Genomic DNA, 12,642 nt, shown 5'->3' with positions numbered 1-12,642 from the left:
TAAATTATTAAATCCTTAAATTAAATAGAGAAATTCTACTAAGAATCCCCAGCCCACTGTCCCCCAGCATCTGCGATCCGTACTACACTACCCCCCCGCCAAATCTCACGCCTACGTTTCTGGGAAAGTTGGCAGCACTGTGTTATCTGGGATTAATAAACCAAACAACAAATAAACTGTTTGGGATGTAAGAGACAAAAACACATGCGCTAACTTACCACCACATGCTTTCGTAAATTAGATGTTGATGTCTTGAATGCTGAAAGCTCCGTTCTGCCGGGCAGGCACATTTTACACTGCATTATAATGTTGTTGCCTTTTGTGCGTTTGAACGCAAATAAGTCTTCAAGTTTGGCCAAGGGTTTTTGTGGCTTTTCTCTTCAGAATTTATATCTTCGTCGGGCCCTTCCTCCTCCATGATCTCCATATCTTGGTCAGCAACAGCCATCTTCCAACGCGTAGATCCAATTATGAGACGCATTTAATGTTTTTCACTATCAATATTGTACTCAGTAACGTCAGGGGGTTCAAATGTAGCGAAGTAAAATACTTGGGTCAAAATTTACTCGAGTAAAAGTAAAAATTACATATTTCAAAAATGACATAAAATTCATAAAAAGTACTCAATTACAGTAACGTCAGTAAATGTAATTTGTTACTTTCCACCCCTGCTTGACAGTAAAGGTCACCTGATGATGGATATTCTCTTCATGGGAAGACTTGGTGTATTGCATGTGTGCAAAATTGGACTATGCAATGACACAATCGTAAACTATAGAGTTGCGTTAATGGTAAGGAGATTGAAGAGACAAGGATGGAGGTGCATTATGGGTATGACCCACCATTTTTAGAATTCAAAGTCAGAATATCTCGGCCTGTTTTGCTCTGATTTCTATTTTAATCTGTTTCTAATGAGTCCTCCAAGTTCACCAAAGTTCAATACTAAATTCTGCTGCATTGAGTTCCCCTTTAAGAGACTCCCTGGACAATGATATGCAAATGAGCCCTGAAGAATAACTTATGTGAATATACTGCTCAGTGTCACAGACCAAGAGCTCCCATCAGTACAGATGCACAAACCAAATCAGCATGGTGTGAAACACACAGAGCACTAAAACTAACTGAAAATCTCTCTCTACAGAAAACTACACTGTACTAATTTTCTTGATTTAAGGCATATTAATGCAAATGTCACTTCACTATTGATGATCATTTATGCATGGATTCTAACTTTTCTGTAAACAGGTCTGATGATGTTTTTCAGGTTTGTTTTGGAACAAGCACCTCCATCAAGTATTTATATTTTATTATTTTTCTCTCTTTTTCATTTCTTACAATATGTGGGAACCTTCTTGTAATAACCTCCATCATTTACTTCAAACAGCTCCACACTCCTACAAACATCCTTATCCTCTCTCTCACTGTGTCTGACCTGCTTGTTGGGGTTTTAATTTTCACTTTAGGATTGATACCAATTAATCACACCTTTTGTTGGTTATTAGGCTCTTTCGATCTCTATCTGTGCTCATCTTCTGTTCTGAACTTGTTCTTTATTTCTATTGACAGATATTATGCTGTGTGTCAGCCTCTGAGGTACAGAACTAAAATAAATGTCCGTGTTACTGTGATCATGATCCTGATGAGCTGGACTGTATCTACTCTGAGCTTCTCATTTATTAGTTTACAAGCTGTGTTCTGTTTTTACATCCCAGGTATCATAATGTGTGCCATCTACCTAAAGATTTTGATTGTGGCACAGAGACAGGCACACAGCATCCAGAACACAACCTGTCAGAGCACAAAGTCTGAAAGTAAGATGGAGAGAAAGGCCACCAAAACTCTGGCTATTGTGGTGGGACTTTATCTGATCTGCTGGGCTCCTTTCTTTGTTTATTTGTCCCTGTCTGATTTTATGAAGTCAGATGAAGGTGCAATACTTATTGGATTTAAGTGCCTTGGATGGTTCAATTCAACGCTCAATCCATTCATCTATGGTTTCTTTTACAGCTGGTTTCGATCAGCTTTCAGAATGATCATTTCTGGGAAAATATTTCAAGGTGATTTTACTCATTCTAAGCTCTCTTGACTCATGACTTGCTGGTAATCATCACTAGTTTGACTCTGAAGATTTACATCTCTTTCTACTGCAGCTCATATAAAATTTGCCACTATACTATGCATAAAGTATCTGTATGTACAACTCAGTACACAGATAGCAGTACAGAGTAAACAGTACATACAATACTCTCAATGATGATGTCTGAGACAGAATTAAGTTTTTGTTTTCCACAACATTGGAGTACAATGAGGAAGGATAACTTCTAGTTCTGCAGGCACAGAAACAACTTAAGTGAACAACACTGGATTACTTTTTTCTCTGTTCTTATATTTTTATGTTTCTTAATTTATGGATGTACACTTTAGTACCCTTTACAGTAGAATCACTTTATTATGCAACTGAATAAGTTCTCATTCTGTCTCTGCTTTGAAACTTATGAAGATGCTGTGAATCTAAGACTAAGCAGAGAAAATGTCAACTTTTATGGCTCATGATGATCACACTGCAGTTTGTGTCTTAACAACACTGAGTCATTTTTAGTTGACACTTGTCTTGTCTTTGTGAGACAGTTTCACAATGAATCACATTTACAAAACAGAAAAAGTGGGGTCCTTGATTCTAAAGACTGTGTGTACCTTTTCATTTCATACATTCTCAATTATCAGTCTTCAGTCTGACTTTAACACCTCTGCTGTGGTTTAATCAGTGACAAGTCAATGTACCCACATTACAACATAGTTGTTGTATGATTACATTTTAATGCAGTGGAAATTTTTGTGAGACAGAGTGTTGTCATAAGAAAAAAATACTTTAATCTCAGGCTGGACTGAATTATCCTTGTAGAGCAGTGATACTCAATTATCTTCCAGCAGGCCAAATCTGGCCTCAAATAGGCTGCCAGGCAGCTGTCTGACTATTTACTCATTCACAATGAAAATGTATTGATTGACAGTTTTTCCCAGGAAGGAGGGACAGATATGCCAATTTTGGGTGAAGGTCTAAATTAGGCTGTTAGTAACAGAGAGAAGACTGATTTACATGATGACCTTTCAGGCTGTGAAAAGCGTAATTATTGGCTGACGAGAATCAAAAATTACACAGAGATGAGGATAATTCTGATCCCATAAATGTGTATTACAGACTAAAAGAGTTTAAATATGCTGCTCTTTCTGTTCCTGGTAGGATGGAAAAGGTTACAGTTATGTTTAATGTTGTAACCTGTTTCAAATGTTACCAAAGTACAACTAAAATGTAGTTACAGTTTTTAAATGCAGTAAAACACAACAAATGATTTATCTGTCAGTCCTTGCATCAAGTTAATAAATTTCAGAGGTTACATTTTATTGTCTATTTATTTAGTGTAAAAAGTAATGTTGTTCATGTAGTTTTCATAACTGATCCCTGGTCAGTTTGCAAAAGTTGCAAATTGAGTAACACTGTTGTAGGGGTTCCTGGGGCAAAAATGAGCTTTAAACTCATACTGACCCCACATACTAACCCAGTCACTGTACATCAATTGTGTGTTATTTTGCAATTAGTATGTGGCAACTTGATTCAGCACTAATTAATACTGATTGATGAGACACATAAGAACAAGATGAACTGAAATAATAAGTGTCCCTCTACAAAACAAGTGTCACGGTGAACAGAAAACCTTTTGCATCTAGTCAGGATGAGATGAAGAGCAATTAAATACTCAGACACAATATCTGTCTTTGTCTCTTATTCCAGATGATTATTTGTTGCTTGCAAACATGAACCTCCATGTAAATCTGTGGAAGAAGCACATGAGACTGAAGAGAAATTGTTTACACTGCAGTTTATACTTGAACATTTGAATATCACTCTTTGTTACAAACAGGTGGATGTTTCTCACCGAGGTCAGAACACAGGCTGCAGCACAGCTGGTCTCCAGTCTCTCTGGGGCCTGAAGTTACAGGTAACCTAAATGAGGGAAAACAATATGTTATCGCTATGGTAACACAATTGTGGAGATGACCTGGGTGGAACTGAGGCACAGGGCTGACAGCTCTTGAGAGCTTCTGGAGGAAAAACAAACTACATAGTCAGACTGATTTTGTTCTGACGTTTTTAGTCTTAAAAAGCAGATTCATCTTCACTCATGCTTTTCAATCTGTCTGTAGCACCAACCCACAGAGTAGTTGGAGACATGTTAACAAGTGAGACGAGAGCTCAGATTTTTTTTTAAACTTCTTGGATTAAAAAGCAGATTTGTCTTCACTCTTACTTCTTAACATGTCAGCAGCAGTGACCCACATATGAGCCGACTGTGCTTGAATGTTTACAGTACGCTAATTAGTCTCTCTGTCCATGTTGATTGCTGAGATGAGTAGTAAAGTATTTTTCTGAGCATATAGAGAGGAGGGGGAAAGAAAAGAGACGAGGGACAAAACATAAATAAATGACTTCTGTGGTGAGTGCTGTCAGAGGCTCCCACACAAACACACAGATAAAGACACACACAGCTGGTGCCTGGTGGCTGGAGATCTATTGGCATGTTGCTTATTAGCATATGGCTTCCTGTTTGGGGTTAATAAACACACACAAGTAACGTGAGTTGAATATTCACATCACTCATCTCCCTTCCTTGTCCACCTATCCAGCACATGAGCACAGGCGTCATCTTTTGCTGATTGGTTGGAATTGTTTTGTGTGGTTTGGCCCAAGCCACTTTGCCTATATCACATTTAAAGAGCCGGGACCGTGTAGAAACATTGGGACTTTTGTCAGCGCACACACAGAACAGGAAGCCAGAGAACTGTGTATTGGATTAGAATAGCACAAATAAATTTTAAATATTGTAAAGGAATGCGTTTTGATCTGTGTTGAACCAGGGGTTTCCTGGAGGCGAGCACAGCTTTGACTTTGGTGGTCACCAAAGCAAAAACTTAGGTGTGGGAAGAATCCAGGGACGCTATAGAGAAAGACTTTCAATTCATCACAAGGAAGATCTACCAAACTGGGCCCCATTTCCCAGAGCCTCCGTAGCACTACGTGCATCGTAAGTTGTATCTTAAGATCTTCCTTAAGCTTATGGGCTGTTTCCCAGGGGATAGTGGCTACCTGCTCCGAAGCTACCTGCTGTCATCGTTGTCACACAACATTGATGTGCACGAGCACGTCTTCCTCCAGAGGAGAATGAAGGAGAAGATGATGATGCATACAATGATGGTATCAACCCCCGCCCGAACATCGTGCAGCACTGTACAATGCCGGTTTTCAAACAAGACAAAACATCATAAACATTTTTGCCTGAAGTTCCTGATTTTTTTCTCCTCCACTTTTCCTGTGCAAACGGTCCATGTCCCACAGTCACCAAAGCATCACAATGACCCTTTATTTCTCCCCACAATAAGCCCACTATCATAAAGTGTGGCACCCAAATTCATTTTTAAAAACAACCTTATATGGACATGAGTGAATCTCTTGAGCACACTTGGTGCGCTTCTGCAGCTCAGCTCAATGTCTCTGGGAGACTGCAGAAACACGCTCAAGAGACCCCCCATACCCCTTTGTTCCCAATCTCTCAAGTTAAGTTTTAAATAAATGAAAAGTTGCAAAGATGCAATCACATATCAAGTGTTACCCTTCATTTTAACAATGAAAAGCAGCATGGTTTTACTGCAACTTCAAGAGTTTGACCCCAAATGTTTATACTACACAAGCAACCTCATTTCTCCCAACAACAAGCCCACCGTTATCAGTTTTACCATATATATATATATATATATATAGAGAGAGAGAGGGGACAACATGATGTAGAACATAAGTAGGTCGCGGATTTTGCATGAAACGTTGCCAAAACACTCGTCTGGATAGAGATTTGGTTTAAAAACGCTGTTTTTAAAAATACCTGTGTATGTGTGGACTAGGTTTCAAATAGTTTAGCAGATGATCTCTGGGAGGCAGAGCATTTATGATATAATATTTGATGGAGGTAAAATGATTGTGGCAAAGCTTGTAATATTACAACATCATTTATTTACCTTTATAAGTGATCAATCGATGCGTGCAGCATCTATTAATATACTTTCAGCACCGTGGTGAAGGACAGCTCCAACTTACGATGTACATTAGCAGCTCTTTGTAAGAGCACCCGCTGAGGGACAGTTTGGGAAACACTCGTAGGAAAAGAAGTTCCTTTGCTAAGGTATATCTTAGAGACCTTCTTAGAGCGCTGAGATACATCGAAACTGGGAACCACAGCCCTGTTAGATAACTCAGGAACAGAAAGCAGGGCTTGAGTCTGGCTGTGACCAGCAGTAGAAAGAACACTAGGGGTTGGCAAGGTGCCAGGTGTGGATGAGATTTACTTTGGGGCGCATGAGCCTCTGGACATAGTTGGGCTGTCTTGGCTGATATGTCTTCTCACTGTTACTGTTAATGAGAGAGCCTGCAGACTGGTAGACCAGGTTGGTGGTTTCACATCTTTATGAGAGGGTAGTCACAGTTCATGTTCCCACTTGTATAATCCATAAATGGTCTCCAAGAATTCTCAAGCTTGTCATAGAAGCCACATATTATAAATCTCAGTTTCTCAAGTTTGACTTGCTGCATTAACTCCCTCAGCCAGTCCAGTTCAGCTGATGAAGAGTCTTCCAGTGGAGAAGGATCAATCTCTCTGCTAACAGAGTGACTCATTTAGTTATACTGAGTTCAATTCTAGAGAGATTACTGTCCTGTCCAAATGATATTCTTCAACAACAGGTCCAACATCAAGCAACAACATCAAACATGGCAGTGCTTTGGTTTAATCTTCCCTTCATGCATTTTGCTTTTTACGGCCACCACCTCCCAACCTCTCTGGTGTATATTTAAAATATTTTGACATATATTCTTCAACTTTGGTCGTTGTCGTATTAAATGAACAGAAGACAGCATCTGAAGAGGAAAAAAAAAAAACAGCAGATCACTATTAGCAAATGCTAACCTCATAGTTATGTCAAAATACCAAGGTGCACAAAACTGCCTTATGTTATTGCATTATCTTTCAAAGCACATTGTGCGAAAATTGATGGCAGAGCACCTAAGTGGGACTTTTGCAGAGGGCCGTGTGGAGAGAGAAAGGGTTTCTCTCTGCATGCTGAGTGCTCGTCTCCACCATCAGTAGCAAGTCCTGGTTTGTCTTTTGTGCAGCAAAAAGAGTTGCCCCTGGTTCAGATGAAATGGAACACTGAGAAGGAGGTTGCAGAGGAAAGAAGGTGACAGGGTATATGGTCTAGACAAGTGATGCAAATGATGCAGTTACATGAAATACGCGTATTGATGTAAATTGAAAATACTCAACTTAAGTGAAACATTTGCGTGTATTGCAGAACTTTTACAGAGTTTTGTGTGGAGAGGACCAGGCAGAGAACTGGCAGACAGCTGCTGAGGTCTGCAGAGCTCTGCAAAAAATAGCTGTAGGGCAGAATGGAGCCTCTGGGGGACTAAACACTGTAGGCACACCCAATTTTTGCTTCACCGCAGACTTGCTCACTGGTGAGAGGAGAGCTCAGTTTGTTTGCCAAACTTTTGGAATTAAAAAGTGCATTAATCTTCAGTCTTGCTTGATAACCTGCACTGTCCTTGCCGAAGCGTTTACTGTGGGCTAGTTAGTTCCTCTGTCCATGTTGACTGCTGACTGTGGAAGAAATGTACTTTAAAGTCACATCATGGACATACAGAGAGGAAAAAGAAGAGAGACAAGACAGTCCGAACAGAGTTCAGTCAGAGGCTGCTTACTAGATTTCAGGTAGTTGCTCATTAGCTTGTGACTGGCTGTTTGGGGTGAGTTATCCGACTTGAGTAATGCAAATAACTAAAAATGTTCCCTGAATGATCTGACAGTCAAACTTGTGCAAGTAACCTGACCAAACTGTGACTGTTTCACATCCTCAACAAAGCGTTTGTTTTTGTAACCATGAAAATAAACATCACCTGATTTTTTTTCTCCACATATGTTAATGGGAAGGATTGGCGTATCACATGTAGGCAACATTGTAGGTTGGCGTACGCAGTCAGTGCAATTTTGAAAGTATAAAGTGGTGTTATTTGGATGTGGATTGAAAAGACCAAGATTAAGTTGCATTATGGAAATGACCCAGTATTTTTAGGAACTAAAAGTCTGGAAATCTTGTTCTCTCTTACTCTGGTTTCTTATTTTAATCTGTCTCGTGTGAGTCCTACAAATTCACAGAAGTGTAATACTAAATTGAAACCCCTATGAGAGGGTCACCTGACCATGATATGCTAATCAGCTCCGAAGACTAACTGATCAATATACTGCTCAGTGACACAGACCAAGAGCTCCCATCAGTACAGATGCACAAACCAAACAGACACAGTGTGAAACACACAGAGCACTGAACTTAACTGAACATCTCTCTCTACAGAAAACTAGAAACTATTAATGTTCTTCATGTAAAGTATGTTATTATGAATGTTACCTCTCTATTAATGATTGTTTGTGCATGGAACCCGAGTTTTTTCTCAACAGCTCTGATTATGTTTTTGAAACAATTCTCTGTTATGTAACACTAGATGTATCAGACACAACAGCAGCAACCACCTCCATGTATTTATCATACATTTTAGTTGTCTCTTTATCATCTCTTATAATATGTGGCAACCTTCTTGTGATAACTTCCATCATTTACTTCAAACAGCTCCACACTCCTACAAACTTCTTCATCCTCTCTCTTGCTGTAGCTGACCTGCTTGTTGGGGTTTTACTGTTGCTTTTTGCCCTGTTACCGGACACGGTAAGCTCTTGTTCGGTGCTATTCAGTGTTGATCTTTATCTGTGCACATCTTCTGTTTGGAACTTGTGCTTTATTTCTGTTGACAGATATTATGCTGTGTGTCAGCCTCTGATGTACAGAACTAAGATAAATGTCCGTGTTACTGTGATCATGACTCTGATGAGCTGGACTCTATCTGGTCTTAGCATGTCAAGTTTTGGTTTAAATCAATTTTTTGCTTTTTACCTCCCAGCTATCATAATGTCTGCCATCTACCTAAAGATTTTGACGGTGGCACAGAGACAGGCACGCAGCATCCAGAACACAACCTGTCAGAGCACAAAGTCTGAAAGTAAGATGGAGAGAAAGGCGACTAAAACTCTGGCTATTGTGATGGGAGTTTTTCTTATCTGTTGGACTCCATACTTTCTTTGTTGGGCCATAATCAGCAATAATTACCATATACCAATGTTTGTGTATTATGCATTTATGTGGCTTGGATGGTCAAATTCAGTGCTCAATCCATTCATCTATGGTTTCTTTTACAGCTGGTTTCGATCAGCTTTCAGAATGATCATTTCTGGGAAAATATTTCAAGGTGATTTTACTCATTCTAAGCTCTCTTGACTCATGACTTGCTGGTAATCATCACTAGTTTGACTCTGAAGATTTACATCTCTTTCTACTGCAGCGCATATAAAATTTGCCACTGTACTATTCATAAATTATCTTGATGTGAAACTTGCTACACAGTACATACATATATTTTCACAAGATCCACAGATGTTACATAATAAATGCAGGAGTACAGCTCTGAAGTTCTCTGTGAATAAAACTTGAGGAATTATTTCATGATGATCTTGGTTTTAAAGCAGATTTCAGTCAGTACCTTCATTTTTTGTTTTGGCTTAAGATAAAATCAGAAATAGAATAAAATTTAATCACTGTCAGTCATAAAGCAGGATGACTAAAAAGTCCTTCATTTACAGTCACATTTAAATCAGTTAACAACAAGTTGCATATTGTCGACAATATTGTGTTGATTTTAATGACAAGACATAACTTCTAGTTTTAACAGCACAAGTATAGCTCAAGTGAAAAATAGTGAAAAATATCTGATCAGATAAATGAATTATGTTAATAAATTGTGTTCACTTTATAATCTTAGTTATATTAGAATGACTTTTTGTGCAGGGTAATAATTTCTCATTCTGTCTCTTACAAAGATGCTGTGATCCTAAGATTAAGCAGAAAAAATATCCTATTTTATGGCCCTCGATGATCATGGCCATTTATAATGTGTATACTGCAGTTAGTGTTAACATCACTAAGTCATTATTTGTGGACATTCAGCTTGACTTTGTCAGAAAGTCTCAGAATGAATCAGATTTACAAATCAGTAAAAGCAGATGTGAAGACTGTGTATACATAATTTCATTTGACCAATTCTCAATTTTCAGTCTCCAGTCGTTACCATCAAAAGCTATTTTATCTCAAAAACTTTTATGTGTCAGTGATACACAACTTGCGGCCAGAAGGCGAAATCTGTCTCCCAATAAATGACAGGTGGCCCTCCGACTGTGTTTCTCATTAAGAATGCAAATTAATTGATTGACACAGTTTTTCCCAGAAAAAAGGGACAGATATGCCGGTTTTCAATGATGGTCTAAATTAGACTGTTAATAACAGAGAAATCTGATTTCCATGATGACATATCAGGCTGTAAAAAGTGCAATTATTATCTGAAGAGGACCAAAATTTACACAGAAGTGGTAATTCTGATCCCACAAGTTTGTGTTCCATCCTAAAAGAGCTGAAATATGCTGATCTTGTTCCTGGTAGGATGAAAGAGGTTCCACTGACCTCCATCTAACCTGTTTCAAATTTTAACAAAGCACAACTTAAATGCAGTTTTAGTTTCTAAGTGCAGAAAAAACATCCAATTTACCTATCAATCCTTGAACCAAGTTAATTTATTTAATAAATAAGGGGGTTAAATAAGGGGTTAATAAATAAATTAATTTAATACTATAATTTATATAATATTAATTACTCCCTGATGTCCATATCATCCAGGTTTCTGGTCTCCTTCTGCTAGACTGTGCTGTAGAGCAGGACGGCATTTAGACTGCTATCATCCAGCTGGTCAGCTAGCACAGGGCCATTCCATTCCCTGTCTGATCCTTCCTGGAGGCCTTCTGGAAGGAATCATGGCATGCCTGTCATATCCTGGTTGGCCTGGAGTAATATCTTCTGCTGGTGTGGCCACAACTATCAATTTCAAACTGGTCCAAAAATGCCAAAAATCACAGTTGATCACATTTTGTTTTCTTAATGCACTTTTGATGAGTAATACCGGTACAGTATTTTTTTCCTCATAAATTCACCCATTCAGGATACTGCAATTACAAAACAATTGTGATACTTTCAATGGCCAATCTGCGGGCTAGCTGTTACAAGCCATCCAGTCCTTAAATACCTGGAGTGAGGTCCTTAATCATATTACTTCATTTTCTGGTCACAAAGTGAGCAACCAGTTAAATACCAAATACTACTAACTAATGATTCTGAATCTGTCAGAACAAGCAACAAGGAGACTAAATAATTTGGTAATTTATTTCTTTATTTCTAAGTCTCACTGTTCAAGACATTAACTTATCAACACAAGTCATTCTTTCAAATTGTCATCTATAGTCATATGTTTCAGTTATGGTAAGAATGATATCATTAATACAAACAGCTGAAACGGGCTCACCCCCATATTATGGAGCTCAGATATCTGGAGGGAGCTTGGGGTTGAAACAAGCTGATAATAATGATCAATAACGGATTTAATTTTCATTAAATCCTCCACAAGGGCACCACTCTTCAAAAGAAGATAGACAATCTCAAAATATAATGAAGTATCAATTCGGCATTGTGATTAATAATAAAATTAAGAACTATAACCAGATTTCCATATCAACAGCTAGTAACGGTCAATGCATATGGAACTTTATGCAGTAGAACTTGGCAACATTCACTCTTGTACAACATTAAATAAGCCTGCAAGGACATTCAAAATCATCTGTGTGCACATAATCAAATCAAACCAAAAAACACTAGAAAACTAGGCTGCAGAGGAACAAACACAATCTGGCAGAGACATGAAGAGCTGGTGAAAATGATAATCAGGGGTAGGTGTGCAAGTGGCAGCAGACCATCCTTGAGTTCTTTATTTTCAAATGCAGGTTTCCGACACAGCAGGTGACTTCACTCAGGTTCTGTCAGGGTTCTTGCAGTAAGGGCTGAGGACGGACTGAAGACAGACGACCAGAGCTGAACACCATTGCGATAATCATTAAAGGACATTTTTCAGGAAAGTGACACTTTTGTTACACTTAATTTAAATATGGCCAAGTACTTTAATTCACATTACAGGTGCTACAGTTGTAATATTAATTAATTCCTCAAGTTTTATTCTCAGAGAACTTCAGAGCTGTACCGTGGTGTTATCACAGTGCTATCTGTGCCAAAGCTCCAGCAAAGAAAGAAAGGAGTCCAGCTGATCAGAAAAACTCCCATCACAATAGCCAGAGTTTTAGTTGCCTTTCTCTCCATCTTACTTTAAGACTTTTTGCTCTGACAGGTTGTGTTCTGGATGCTGCGTGTCTGTCTCTGTGCCACTGTCAAAATCTTTAGACAGATGACAGACATTATGATAGCTGGGAGAAAAAAATCCAAAAATGTCTTGTAAACCTACAATTGAGACGCTAAAACCAGATATAGTCCAGGACATTTATTTTAGTTCTGTACCTCAGAGGCTGACACACAGCATAATATCTGTCGACAGAGATAAAG

This window comes from Lutjanus erythropterus, chromosome 15 (genome assembly GCF_056507025.1).
Source record: "Lutjanus erythropterus isolate fLutEry1 chromosome 15, fLutEry1.hap2, whole genome shotgun sequence".
In the NCBI taxonomy this organism is placed as follows: domain Eukaryota; kingdom Metazoa; phylum Chordata; class Actinopteri; order Lutjaniformes; family Lutjanidae; genus Lutjanus; species Lutjanus erythropterus.
This window is presented reverse-complemented; position numbering follows the sequence as displayed.